General features: G+C 40.0%; 1 long non-coding RNA gene across 1 annotated transcript; it reads left to right on the forward strand.

Moving 5' to 3' along the window:
* Nucleotides 1-828: 828 nt before the first annotated feature.
* On the forward strand, nucleotides 829-6003 carry LOC106886588. Its single transcript, XR_001411685.1, has 2 exons — nucleotides 829-1694; nucleotides 4558-6003. It is a non-coding gene; the product is annotated as an uncharacterized LOC106886588 (long non-coding RNA).

Here is a 6003-nt window from a genome sequence, read left to right on the forward strand (position 1 = left end):
GAGCTTAGGCGCACTTAGCCAGCATCTCCTACAATTGTTAGAAGTGCCAATTGTTAAGTGCTTGTTTACATGAAGTTATCATAACACATTTTTAAGACTTCAAGTTCTGTTTAATGTCCCGGTGAATTAAAAGCCAAGTATCCTCACAGATTCCAGCTGTGTGAATTTTTCCAAAGGTTTTGGCTTACACCTTTCAGCAGGCCCGTGTATGAGGCCATTACTGTAGTTAGTGTGTTATCAGAAACCGAGATAAGTTCTTACATTTTTTTTTTTCCTACGTTGAAAACTTGAATTTCTGAGGAATTTGAATCAATTCGTAGTTGGCCAAAAGCCAATTTTTCTCCTCACCCCTTAACGCGTGTTTGAAAAACGAACTCGCTTCCTAAGTGCCTTGTGAATCTGCAATGATTAATTCTTCTCATTATTTTGCTGCAAATTCTCATGACCCTCTGTGATGATTCGATCACCCACTTAGAGTTTATGCATATTCATATCTTTCCTCTCCTGCCGCAGTCGTTGGAGTCTCCTTCACTGGCTGCGGCGTGCGCTCGGTGCAGTAATTGAGCTGCAGTAGATTGATTACTCTGGGGAGCTGTAAGGCCTTTAAAGGTGAAAACATATCAGTCCTGTTAATTAGGAAACAAAGCTCTGGTGGCAAGTTCAGCAGTCAAATGCTTCCAGTGTAGAAATGAGGAAAGGTATGATTTGTTCCTCTCCATGAACCCTGTTTACTTTTTTATATTTGAATTAGATCTGTATTTGCTGGAACAGGCTGGTGGGGAGGGTAGCGCGGCTTGTGCGACGGCGTGGGGTTGGGAGTTTGGAACAAAAAGAACTGGATGTTTTTGGTATTGATTGTGGTTATTAGCTGTTGTTAATCACCTCTTAAATTATACATTATTTTAGGCATTACTTGACCTATAAAGTTAAATGAGAGATGAAAAATTGAATCATTGATTGTAAACTTGAACCGAAAACATTTATATCGTTCGCCTTTTCAGGCCTGAATGTCAAAGTCTTTTCTCTGAATTAAAACAATAGATTTTTCAGAAACAGTAATAAAACCTGGGGCCTCTCCTTTCTACTATGAAGATGTCTATTGCCTATCGCGTGCAAGATTAATTAAAGAGAATGCGTTCTTAAAATTAGGTGAATATTAAATGATAGCATAAGGTTTCATCCAGCAGCCAGCATCCTTACATCATCATTGCAAGTACCCTGTGGTTTTATGTTGCTAAGCACTCTAATCTAGAGTGGCCTATTACAAAGATATTAAGGGTAGGGGAAACCATCTGCCACACAATCTATCCATAAGGGTCAGAAATAAATAATTTAAAAGTCATTTATATATCTTAAAAACCACTTTTTTTTTTCCCCCCTGTAATTACTGGACACCAGATTGTAGAATGCAGCTGTTATGAAAATGCCACTGTTTTTGTAAACAGCCTGTGATCCGTTGCTACTTCAGGGAAGGTTATAGGATGGGGTTGTCGTACCTGTTCCTGCTGAGGTCAGGAGGAAGAGTCACGCTGAAACAATTGCAAATGAGATTGGACTCCAATTAGTGCATCTTACACCAAAGGATAATGCATTCATTGTATTTTTTTTTCCTCCCTCTGTTTTAGGCGTTTATTAACACCGCGAAGTCCATCTACGAGAAAATCCAGGAAGGAGTTTTTGACATTAATAATGAGGTAACTTTTAGTACTTTGAACACTTCTTGTTTGGTTGTTTGTTTTTTTTAAATGTACAAAATTCACCTTCCCTAGAAGGCTGGACAGTAAAATATTGGTCTGTTCCATTTGGATACGGAATTGTCTGCCATTGTGATAAAAATGGATTAAAATAAGTGACCCTATCCATCCATGAAGCATCACAAAATAATATAAATCCCCAAAAGAGAAGAAAATCCACTTTCATCCACTTCTCCATATGGTGTCATCTGTTTTCAAAGATAATTTTCCACTATGTAAATGGGGGACCATGTTGATATGCCAGATGCACTCCATGAGCTGTCCAGTGGAGGGGAGGGATTGCTTTGAGAGTTACATAAAAGACTTTTGAAATGTTCCTGGTTTAGGTGGCTGGATTCTGTAGGGAATAAAAGATTAGCCATTTTGCCTGTGCACATTACTGAAATTACAGATTATCGGGGCCTGTCTCTTTGCTCGTTTGGGGTGGGGGTGGGGAGGTTGGGCAGGGGGGGAGCACTTTTGTAGTGCAAGGGTCTAGAAGGGCTTTTAATGTCTCCCTTCAATTTTGAAATGGTTGTGGTGTTGAAAAGCTCGAGCAGTTGAGAGATGTTTGGGGCCAGAGAAAAAGCAGATGGTAGTAAATAGAAATATTAGGGTTGTATAGAAATATTAGGATCATATAAGCTCTCAGTTAACATGTATGGCTTTTTATGTTAAAAAAAAAAGTTAAAATTTGGTAGTGTGGAGTGGTCAGTCATTTTTGGTGCCCTGTTTTTTTTTATTCTACAAGTCCCTAAATGTCACTGCTGAGGTGGTGAGTGAAAGCAGGTGTGGAAATGTTGTGATGCCTCTGTCTCTGCTGTGGCTGTGCCGGGATGGGGTGCGTTCTCCACCCGGGACTGTGGCACTGAGGCTTCTCTGGAAGCGTGATGGTCCTCACAGAGCAGCCAGGGAGTTGGCAGCACTCGATTTAACAGCTTCGCTGTTTCAACATGAGAAAGTTTAGACTGTTAAAAATATTGCTCTTTAGAGGAAGAGGAGGCTGAGGGGAGACCTCATCACTCTCTACAACTACTTGAAAGGACACTGTAGAGAGGTCGGTGCTGGTCTCTTCTCACAGGTAATTAAGAATAGAATGAGAGGGAACGGCTTCAAGCTCCAACAGGGTAGGTTTAGATTGAACATTAGGAAGGAATTTTTCACCAAAAGAGTGGTCGGGCATTGGAACAGGCTGCCCAGGGAGGTGGTGGAGTCACCGTCCCTGGATGTGTTTAAGGGCCATTTAGATGGGGTACTGAGGGATATGGTGTAGGGGAGGACTTTGTAGAGTGGGGTAGATGGTTGGACTTGATGATCCCAAGGGTCTCTTCCAACCTCAATGATTCTATGGTTCTATGATTCTCTGAAATAATGAGAAACTTTAGTCGCGTGCAAAGTATTTGCATTAGGAAACTTGTAGCTAAATAAGACTTGAACAAAAATCCTTCAAAGACACTAATTCTGACTGGGAAGTGTGTGTGTGTACACACGGTGTTTTGGTGAAACACTTTTAAAATTCAGCGTAGCGATAAAAAAACTTAAATCTTCTTTAACGTTTTTTTCCTAGAGAGGATAGACTCAGCAGTGCAATATAAATTGGCCAGTAATCAGGGTAAAATTCAGTGTAGCGATGAAAAACTTAAATCTTCTTTAATGTTTTTTTTCCTAGAGAGGATAGACTCGACAGTGCAATATAAATTGGCCAGTAATCAGGGCGTTTGGAAAAAAAAAAGCGTGCTCATTGTATCTGTCGAGTTTCATATAGTAGCTGCCTGCTTTCCTGTGCCTTATGGAGCTCTGATTGCAATATGCTGTCAGGAGCCAACAGTCCGTGCTATTTCTCTGGCCGGGTGCCAAGCCCGGGCTCCTTGATTCCTCAAGAAGTTGCTATCAGCCCAGAGGGGGCAAAACCAATGAGCCATAGGGCATGCTTTTTATTAAAGAGGAGTCAAAGAGCGAAAAGAAACCACATCAGCTGCTGTCAATACTGAGCTAGTGCCAGAAACCCCAAGGCTACTACTGTTGCAGAACAACTGCCAAGCGCTATAAATCTGAGATTTACTGTGACGCAAAGTTTCCTTAAGAGCTTAATTTCTGAAGCTACTGTATTACTTTTCTCAAAGTGCTGTATTTTTAGGTAAAATCCACTTGAGGGAGTGAGGGTTAAGATGAGAAGTGCGATTTTGATGAATGAAAAGAGCTGCGCCGTGTGTGGGTTCTTGGCAAGTGGCCACGGCTTTCGGGATCACAGAAATTATTGATGACACAGAACACTCGTATGCCCTCAGCCTCCACAGCTGATTCAACACAGAAAGAAACGCTGTCTGGAGAGGAAAAGTTTTATATTAAACTATTAAACTAATGGACGTTTTGGTGAGAGGGGAGAGGTTATACGTTCCTAGCAAACACTCTGGATTTTTTTATTATTTTTTAAAAGCCTTATGCCAAGTAGCAAGAAATACAGTTCTCGCTCTGTGCTTTTGGGGTGAGGAGTTTAAGGTACAGAGTTTAACACAGGGATATGGTTTAGTGATGGTGATGCTTCTTGTTTGTTGTGTGGGTGTTTATTTTTGTCAAAGTTAGGTTGACGGTTGGACAAGATGATCTTTAAGGTCCCTTCCAACCTAGAAGATTCTGTGATAAAATTTAAGTGAGAAGGAAAGCATCTTCCTTTAAATTCTATTTAATCGTCAAGGACGTGTTACTAAAAAAAAATATAAACTTTGCTATTAGAACTTGCTGTGATCTTTTTCAAACCAAAAAGCTTTTTGAGCCTGTTGGTGTCCTGAACCTAACTACGCTGTGTATTAAACTTCCATTTCAGGCAAACGGCATCAAAATTGGCCCTCAACATGCTGCTACCAACGCAACGCTCGCAGGCAATCAGGGAGGACAACAAGCTGGAGGAGGCTGCTGTTGAGCCTGTTTTTACTTTCTAGCTGCCTGGCTGGGGGCTACTAACTTGTTTGTTCCCCCTCCCCTGCCCTGCCCTGCCCTGCCCCGCTCGCCTCCACTTCGATCCAACCGAGACATGAAACTCGTCAAGTCGGTTTCCTGTTGCAGAAGAAGACTTTATCCTTCAAATTCTTGTATAACTTTGAATAAATGGTTAATGTTCACTTCAAGACAGATTTTGGAGATTGTATTCATATCTATTTACATTTGATTTCTAGGTCAATTGATGTGATTATTTTTGTTAAATGTTGTCTTGTGCCCTTGACTCCCAACTGAATTGTATGAAACACTACAAAGTCATCTGAGTATTTTAATCAGTTTGTGTAGTTAGGTTTCCCAGCTCCCGCCGTTACCTACTGTTTAATATTGTAGAGCTGTCCTCAAGTTTTTTTGTCAATTTTCAAGGCTATAAAGAGAAGCGGAAGGACTCTTTTAATTCTGTATTTATCACTTTCTGTATATATAGTTTAATAACCTGCTTGGGTGTACTTGCCAAGCTAGAATTCTTTAATGCATTTGCATAAATTCTATACTACTTAGAGCTTGAAAACTACAGAAGCATTACTAGAAATTGCTTGGACGCTAAATTTTAAGCCTTTTTGACATTGTTAGCATGTTCATCCTCCCCTCTCATTATCCTGAAGTCCAAGAAAAAAAAAAACAAAAAATGCTTAATGTATATTACTAGAGGCTACATACGTGCTATCTATTTTAATGCCAAATGTTTGCTGTTTGTCCACAATTTCCACAGCACCTCTTCAGAAATGGATTAGCTGTTTGCCTTAACGAATACTAGAGGTAAAAACAGAGTACGAAGGGAAAGTAGAGGAGGAGTTGATCAATTGAAAATGGCACATTATAAAAACATTAATCTTTTCTTAATGGTTTTTTTTTTTCCTTGTTTACCACTTGATTTCTAGGTATATTTTTCATGCAAGGACAGTTTTTCAACCTAAATGTACAGTGGTTGTGTAAAGTTTTCTTTTAGTGACAACTTGTAATCCTAAATATATGGTAAGCATCTTGTCTATTGTGAAGAGGGTGTGAAAATAAAATCTGCCAGTTTGGAAATCTTGATGAAAATCAAAACTAAGAAATGCTTTGGTACTTATTACACTTGGTGGGGGTCGCGGGGGGAGGGAGGGAGGATGTTTTGCCTCAAGTTGAAAGGGTTGCAACAGCGCAAAACGAACCCCCGTGTTTGTTTATTTGTTAAAGTACAGAATATTCATGTCACTTTTCCTCCAAATGAGGAAAAAAACCTGAGTTTCCACCTCATCCTATTTATAGAAATTGCAGATAAAAGGGTGACTCT

This window comes from Calidris pugnax, unplaced genomic scaffold, assembly GCF_001431845.1.
Source record: "Calidris pugnax isolate Ruff unplaced genomic scaffold, ASM143184v1 scaffold5, whole genome shotgun sequence".
In the NCBI taxonomy this organism is placed as follows: domain Eukaryota; kingdom Metazoa; phylum Chordata; class Aves; order Charadriiformes; family Scolopacidae; genus Calidris; species Calidris pugnax.